The sequence below is a fragment of the Silurus aristotelis genome, assembly GCF_946808225.1.
Source record: "Silurus aristotelis genome assembly, chromosome: 21".
In the NCBI taxonomy this organism is placed as follows: domain Eukaryota; kingdom Metazoa; phylum Chordata; class Actinopteri; order Siluriformes; family Siluridae; genus Silurus; species Silurus aristotelis.
In genome coordinates this window covers 20895644-20903879 of record NC_139594.1, presented here as the reverse complement: position 1 = coordinate 20903879, position 8236 = coordinate 20895644, and the positions used below count along the sequence as shown (strand labels likewise).

The 8236-nt window shown below is 39.3% G+C and overlaps 2 protein-coding genes and 1 pseudogene across 3 annotated transcripts in view; 1 reads left to right on the top strand and 2 right to left on the bottom strand.

The window, feature by feature from the left end:
• Positions 1-8015, bottom strand: part of LOC310716381 (NLR family CARD domain-containing protein 3-like) — a 19459-nt pseudogene extending 11444 nt beyond the window's left edge. Inside the window, exons 1-7 of the transcript XR_014538249.1 lie at positions 7856-8015; positions 6977-7097; positions 4423-4539; positions 3959-4042; positions 3480-3533; positions 1294-3252; positions 706-900 (exon numbers count right to left, since the gene is read on the bottom strand). The product of XR_014538249.1 is annotated as an NLR family CARD domain-containing protein 3-like (transcript). The remainder of the gene's footprint in view (positions 1-705; positions 901-1293; positions 3253-3479; positions 3534-3958; positions 4043-4422; positions 4540-6976; positions 7098-7855) is intronic.
• LOC310716350 (uncharacterized protein) overlaps positions 1-8236 on the top strand; it is a 185513-nt gene that overhangs the window by 112337 nt on the left and 64940 nt on the right.
• The window catches only part of LOC310716476 (uncharacterized protein), a 73814-nt gene that overhangs the window by 41635 nt on the left and 23943 nt on the right, over positions 1-8236 (bottom strand). The gene's annotated exons all lie outside the window — the stretch shown is intronic.

Below are 8236 nucleotides of genomic sequence, written 5' to 3'. Positions count from 1 at the left end.
GAGCGAGAGCGAGAGAGAGTGTGTGTGTATGTGTGTGTGTGTGAGAGAGAGAGAGAGAGAGAGAGAGAGTGAGTGTGTGTGTGTGTGTGTGTGGGAGAGAGAGAGAGAGTGAGTGTGTATGTGTGTGTGTGAGAGAGAGAGAGAGAGAGAGAGAGAGAGAGAGAGAGAGAGAGAGAGAGAGAGAGTGTGTGTGTGTGTGTGTGTGTGTGTGTGTGTGTGTGTGTGTGAGAGAGAGAGAGAGAGAGAGTGTGTGTGTGTGTGTGTGTGTGTGTGTGTGTGTGTGTGTGTGTGTGTGTGTGTGTGTGTGTGTGTGTGTGAGAGAGAGAGAGAGAGAGAGAGAGAGCGTGTGTGTGTGTGTGTGTGTGTGTGTGTGTGTGTGTGTGTGTGTGTGTGTGTGTGTGAGAGAGAGAGAGAGAGAGAGAGAGAGAGAGAGAGAGCGTGTGTGTGTGTGTGTGTGTGTGTGTGTGTGTGTGTGTGTGTGTGTGTGTGAGAGAGAGAGAGAGAGAGAGAGAGAGAGAGAGAGAGAGAGAGAGAGAGAGAGAGAGAGTGCATTAATGATTAGTGGAAGTGAGAAGTTTCATTACTGATAGATTTGTTCTGGATGTTGTACTGCTACAGCAAATTTCACCTGAAAAACAACACTGTATACAACAATTCACTGCAGCTTTTACTGAGTTCTTGTGTCTCTCAGAGAGATGATCTTACCTCAGATCTTTCACTTTACACTCAGGATTCTCCAGTAGAGCAGAGAGACGCTTCACTCCTGAGTCTTCTAGATTATTCCCAGACAGATTCAGTGTATTGACAGTCAGATGCAGTTCTCTCAGACTGGAGGTTTCTGAGTTGAGCACTGAGGTCAGAGCTTCTCCACTTTTCCCTGTAATTTCACTGCATCTGATACTGAAGAAAAAAAAGATAATGAACAGAAATGCAGAAGATCAAACAAGTTCTCAAAGCTTCACTGCAGCGTCTCACTTTCAACATCACACACATCAGTTGAACACAATGATTAAATGGTGGAATAATAATAAGAATTGACAGTCGGAGATGTTCAGATTTGGCTTGGCGAGAGTTTCAGCTGAGGAACATCATCACACACACGTTGTATAAACATGGAGGATGAGATCCGGGAATCCAAATGGGAAAGTAAGAGAGTCTGATCTAAAAGGTTTCTAAGAGGAGAAAGGAAAAAGTCTAAAGAGTCCTGCAGAGTTCGATTCATCTGAACAGCTCAGACCTTTGATTTGTTCTCAACACTGTAACAGTAGAACAATTTCATTCAGCTTCACTTACATTGCTTTTCTGGATGCTGCAATCACAGGCATCACTCTCACAAGAATCCCATCTCTGATCTTATCTGGAGTGATGTATTTATTCAGGTCAAATTCCTCCAGATCCTGTGCTGATGTCAGTAACACAAACACCAGAGCAGACCACTGTGAAGGAGAAAGTTCACTTTGTGTTCCAGATTTCAGATACTGCTGGATTTCCTCCACTAGAGAATCATCACCCAGTTCATTCAGACAGTGGAACAGATTGATGGATTTCTCTGTAGAAAGATCTTCACTGATCTTCTTCTTGATGTACTGAACTGTTTCCTCTTTGTTCTGGGAGCTACTTCCTGTCTGTGTTACTAAGGAATGTAGAAGTTTCTGATTGGACTCGAGTGAGAGACCCAGAAGAAAGCGGAGGAAAAGATCCAGATGTCCAGTCTGACTGTCTAAAGCCTGATCTACAGCACTCCTGTGAACATCTGAAAGTGTCCTACAGACCTGATTCTGTTTAAGAACATTTCTCTGCTCCTTCATGAAGGTCAGGTGCACATACAGAGCTGCGAGATGTTCCTGAATGCTCAGATGAACAAAGCAGAACACTTTACTCTGGTGAAGCCCAAACTCCTCTCTGAAGATCTGCGTACACACACCTGAATACACTGCTGCTTCTGTCACATCAATGTCACATTCTCTCAGGTCTTCCTCATAGAAGATCAGGTTTTGTTTCTCCAGCTGCTGGAAAGCCAGTTTCCCCAGTTTGAGAAGCATTTCTTCATCGCTCTCCTGCTTCTGTAGGTACTTCTCTCCTATGATGTTGGTCTGAATGATGAGGAAGTATGTGTACATTTGAGTCAGAGTCTTGGGGATCTCTCCACTCTCTGCTTCACCCAACATTCTCTCTAGAACAGCAGCTGAAATCCAGCAGAACACTGGGATGTGGCACATGATGTAGAGGCTTCTTAATGACTTCAGGTGTGTGATGATCTTATTGGCCAGGTTCTGATCACTCATACTCTTCCTGAAGTACTCCTCCTTCTGAGGGTCATTGAACCCTCGTACCTCTGTGACTCGATGGACACACTCAGAGGGGATTTGATCAGCTGCTGCTGGTCTGGAGGTGATCCAGATGAGAGCAGAGGGAAGCAGGTTCCCTTTGATCAGGTTTATCAGCAGCACATGCACTGGTGCTGATTCAGTTACATCACACACTCTCACTGTCTTCTGGAAATCCAGAGGAAAACGACACTCATCCAAACCATCAAAAATTATCAAAACCTTCTCCAACCTGGAAATGTCCATTTCTTTCATCTCCTTAAAAAACACATGAAGGAGCTCCACCAGACTCAGTTCTTGGTCCGTCATCAAATTCAGCTCTCTGAAAGGAAGTGGGAATATGAGGTGGACGTCCTGATTTGTTTTCCCTTCAGCCCAGTCCAGAACAAACTTCTGCACAGAGACTGTTTTTCCAATTCCAGCTACTCCCTTAGTCAGAACGTTCCTGATGGGTACTTCATCTTGTTCAGATAAGAACTTTGTCAGAATGTTTCTGATGGGTTCTTCATCTTGTTCAGATAACAGCTTTATCAGAATGTTCCTGATGGGTTCTTCATCTTGTTCATATAAGAGTTTTTTCAGAATATTCCTGGTGGGTTCTTCATCTTGTTCAGATAAGAGCTTTTTCAGATTTCTCCTGATGGCTTTGTCTTGTGCAGGTTGGGGTTTAAAGATGTCACTGCATTTAATTTATGTATCCTCAGTTGGGTTCCTCCTGGATGCTGCTTCAATCTGTTTCACCTCATGTTCTTTATTGACGTCTCCACTGTCTTCCTCTGTGATGTAGAGCTCTGTGTAGATCTCATTCAGGAGTGTTCGGTTTTCCTGCTTTAGCATCAATCCATTCAAACACTTAAACTTCTTCATCAGATTGAACTTGAACGTCTTCTGGAATTCATCTGCAGCAGTGGATTCTGGGTCGTGTCTGTGACAGGGTGAAGAAGGAAGACATGTTGAGACATGGGCTCCAATGATTAGAGTAGAAGTTCACATTTTTCCTGCTAAATAGATCTTTATGATGTTCTCACTGTGGATTTACTTTATTCTACTGGAGGTTTTCTATCATCTAATCACTCTGTAGTTCCTAACAGCAGAGAGCTTTAGAAGAGCAGTGTGTCAGTGTCACAGTCATGGTGTTGGTTTTGATCGTACCCTGTAGCTGTGATGATGTTCTTCTCTCTTCTGTCTCCTGCCTTCTGTAGAACACTGGGAACAAAAACAACAAGTGTTAAAGATCTCAACGTTCCTCACTTTAATACTGGAGTCTAAACCTGAACACAAATTGTACTACAATAATTGTAGTGAGAGCAGGAACACTTGGAGAACACAGAGCTGAATACAACTCCAACATTGTGCACCTGGAGAATTAAATGTGCTAATCGCTAACTAATCACTCTGTAGTTACTAACAGCAGAGAGCTTTAGAATAGCAGTGTGTCAGTGTCACAGTCATGGTGTTGGTTTTGATTGTAATGAAAGAAAAGATCAGAATTCCAGCTTTCAGTTCCTGATCTTTACATCTAGATGTGTTCCATCACTTAGAACACTGCACCGAACCTTTCAGGAAATGAAAGCTAAAATTCTTATCTCTCGTCTCACATCATCTTCTGATGAAGATTTCCACCTACTCACATGGTTTTGGGAAGTGGGAGTTTAGGTTGAGGAAAATGCTGATTTTCATTCTGAATCAATTCTGTTTTCTCTCTCTGTAGTTCACTGTAGAAAATTATAGAAATGGCTTTAAGACAGAATTTCATTGTTGCTAAAATCTGAAGATCTACAGAAGATTCTGATCACTAAGTCAGGGTTCCTGATCCCCCAAAAATACTGCTTATACCTTTAAGTAGTAGTGTTTAGATGTTTCCTGTAGCTTTTTTGTTGTTTATATTAGTATTTTTATTTTAGGATTGAAGACATTACGTGTAATTGATTGTGACTTGAATAAATATTTACACTTTTTCATCTAAAGGATTTACTGAAAGTATTGTAGAATCACTAAAGACCAAGTAACTAGAATATAAATCTAAACAGCTGCTAATGACGGTGTAGTGCAGCCATTAACTGTGACTTTAACTAGGAGTATTATGGGATGTTACCTGTGTCCAGGTGAGGAGATTCCAGTGCTAAAGCTCTGAGGAATATCCATAGACGCATCACTCTTCATGGAGACACAGCTGGGCACTGGTAAATGTGATTTCTCTCTCTGTAGTTTACTGTAGAAAATTATAAAAATGGTCATAAGACAGAATTTCATTGTTGCTAAAATCAGGATACAAAATCCAGTGCATTGAAAAAGTCCCTATGCAGTGGTGGTGTAGAGCAGGAAGTAGAGCACGGGTTTAAAACTGGTGATAAAAACACAGATTTAGTTTGGATAAGATTATAATTTATAGTATGTAGTTGATGTAGAAAACAGTTCCAGCCCACTGTAACTGCTCCTGCTGGATTGGAGTTAAACAGCACTTATTGATTTGGTTCCCTGTAATTGAGGTGATGTTCTAAAGGTTTTCTGTGATTGTGCTGAAAAGAAGCTGAACTGAGGTCAGTAATGAGAATCTCCAGTGCTGCTTAAACACTCATTTAGAACACATATTATAAGGATTATCCATGTTGTTTGTGTCTTATAGCTTTAATTAGACAATGAGTTTATGGCTCTTGGTTTTGAGAGTTTCATAAATTGTGCACAATCACGTGTATTTAATTGTGTAATAAATGTATTTAGGGTGATGTTTATATATGAAATGAAGCTCTCAGAAATGTCTCCAGATTTACAGATATGAACAGTCAAGTCAAGTCAAGTCAAGTTTATTTGTATAGCGCTTTTCACAACAGACATTGTCTCAAAGCAGCTTTACAGAAAACAACAGTGAAGGTGAATGGTGTGCGTTTGTCCCTGATGAGCAGCCGTGGCGACAGTGGCAAGGAAAAACTCCCTTAGATGATATGAGGAAGAAACCTTGAGAGGAACCAGACTCAAAGGGGAACCCATCCTCATATGGGTGACATCAAAAGTTTGGTCATAAATCTTTCAACAATACAGAACAATTTGTGATCATCATAGATCCAGCATCAGCTTCTCCATGCCAGGGCCTTTAAACACTCGGCATCTACTTCTCCATGATCATCCATAGGTCCATAATCTTCACGAGGTGGGACGTGACTGGAGCTGGCCAAACCTCAGGAAGCCTCGGGATGGGGAGAGAAAGAGAAGCAGTGGAGAGGAATTAGCGTAGCTGCTGTTCATGATATTAACAGCACAAGTTGATAATGTGCATGTGATCAGATGTTCTGGAGCACAAGGTTGTGATGTGATGTGTGTGATGTGTGTTATGTGTAGGCTTTGCTAAAAAGATATGTTTTTAATCTGCACTTAAACTGGGAGAGTGTATCTGAACCCTGAACACTGTCAGGAAGACTATTCCAGAGTTTAGGAGCTAAATGTGAAAATGCTCTACCGCCTTTAGTGGACTTTGCTATTCTAGGAACTACTAGAAGCCCAGAGTTTTGAGATCTCAGGGAGCGTGACGGATTGTAGCGTGTTAAGAGACTGGATAGATACATGGGAGCCAAACCATTTAGTGCTTTATAAGTGAGTAGCAGTAGTTTGTAGTCTATTCGAAACTTAATAGGAAGCCAATGTAGGGACGATAAGATTGGGGTTATATGATCGTATTTTCTTGACCTAGTAAGAACTCTTGCTGCGGCATTCTGAACTAACTGAAGCTTGTTTATTAATGATGCAGGACATCCACCTAGTAATGCATTACAGTAGTCTATTCTAGAGGTCATAAACGCATGACCGAGCTTCTCTGCATCAGATATAGATAACATATTTCTTAGCTTAGAAATATTTCTAAGGTGAAAGAAGACTGTTTTTGTAACTTGATTGATGTGATTTTTAAAAGATAAGTTGCTGTCTAAAATAACTCCCAGGTCTTTTACCGTTGAACTAGTAGTTACAGAACAACCGTCTAAATGCAGGCTGAGATGCTGGAGCTTCTGTGTACTATTTTTTGGGCCGATGAGCAAAATCTCCGTTTTATCAGGATTTAATAGCAGAAAGTTATGGGTCATCCAATCTCTTATTTCTTCAACACACTCAGTTATGCGAGCTAATTGAGCTGTATCGCCTGGTTTGGATGAAATATATAGCTGGGTATCATCAGCATAACAATGGAAGCTAATTCCATGCCTTCTAATAATATTTCCTAATGGAAGCATGTATATTGTAAAAAGCAGGGGTCCCAGAACTGACCCTTGTGGCACGCCATAATTTACTAGCATTATCCTGGATAGCTCTCCATTTAAATCTACGAAATGGTAACGATTGGACAGGTAGGATTTAAACCAGCTTAATGCCTGTCCCTGAATACCGATGTAATTCTGTAAGCGATCGAGGAGAAGATCATGATCTATAGTGTCGAACGCAGCACTAAGATCTAGTAAAACTAATAGGGAGATGTAGCCTTGGTCTGAAGCTAAAAACAGGTCGTTAGTGATTTTAACTAGAGCAGTTTCTGTGCTATGATGGGGCCTAAAACCTGACTGAAACTCTTCAAAGATATTGTTCTCCTGCAAGTGGTTACATAACTGGGCAGCGACAATCATTAGAACAGTTCATTAGTAAAACACTAGAACATGGCAGGTTACCAGTGTTTTGAGGGTGAGGTCACATGATCTGTGCCCTGATCAGGGATCTCCATTTTTCAATGCTCGTGTACACGCAGAGTCCTGAAGACGCCGATCTCTTCTGCTGGAATCAATCACACTCCTAGAAAACACAAAAACAACATGCAGTTAAAACTGGGGGAAAATCTTTCTAAAACCAGCTGATCCTCATGATGTCTTACTGATTCTCACATATTTTTCTAACATCTTTATTCCTCATCTGAACACAGACTGACAGGAGGTGTGCAATAAACACAACACCAATAAACACTGTTCTGTTTTTTATTTCTATGTATAAAAAGTGATTAAAGTCTTCTGTATTTCTATATTTTCCACACACAGTCCATTAAAGTCCATTAGAAGTGAAATCCATAGACATATAAGACACAGACGCCTCATTGGCCGCTTTGGTCCGTCGCCGTGATACGTCAATGCTGCTGCAATCTTGGTCCAGGCGAGAGTTCCCTGTACACAAATACAACTACACAACAAATATAACAACATAACAATAATAGAGTGATAATAACAATAACTGTACAAATAATTAGTGATAATAGATGATTGAGAGATATTATATAGACTTTAATTTATTATTATACTCATTTATTATTGTACAATTATTTACTTTTCTTTTTTGTCTGTATTCTATTGTAATTGATAGTACATACTATTAGCATTTTATTTAATATTACATTATAATGCATTATTATTAATGTTATTATTATTATTATTATTATTAACAATAAACAATTTGCAATGATCAATATATTAGTTATTTATATATTTATACTTCTGTACATTATTTTATTCCATCTTACTTAATACTGGAATATAAATAGATTTGATGCACTGTTATTGTACCATAATCACATCCATGTATTTCCATAAAGAATCCAGCAGTTCTCTTTGTTCTTCACTGTTTTGGGGAATAAATCTGTAAATAACTGCATCATTTTAGTGGATAAAAATATAGAAATAAGGCTGCCAGTGGGATTTGTATTATTTAGGGTTTGTTCCATTTTCTCAATGATGATTATTTAATTATAGTTTAACTATTGAGATTTTATATATATATATATATATGAATGTAAAACTTACACAATAACAAAATAAAACGCTCATAATACCTGAATAAATACATTTTATATCCTATTCATTGTTAATTCTATTATTTCATCCTTCTAGTATCTCCATAAGTGAATAGTATTTAATAATAATAATAATAATAAAAATAATAAATGG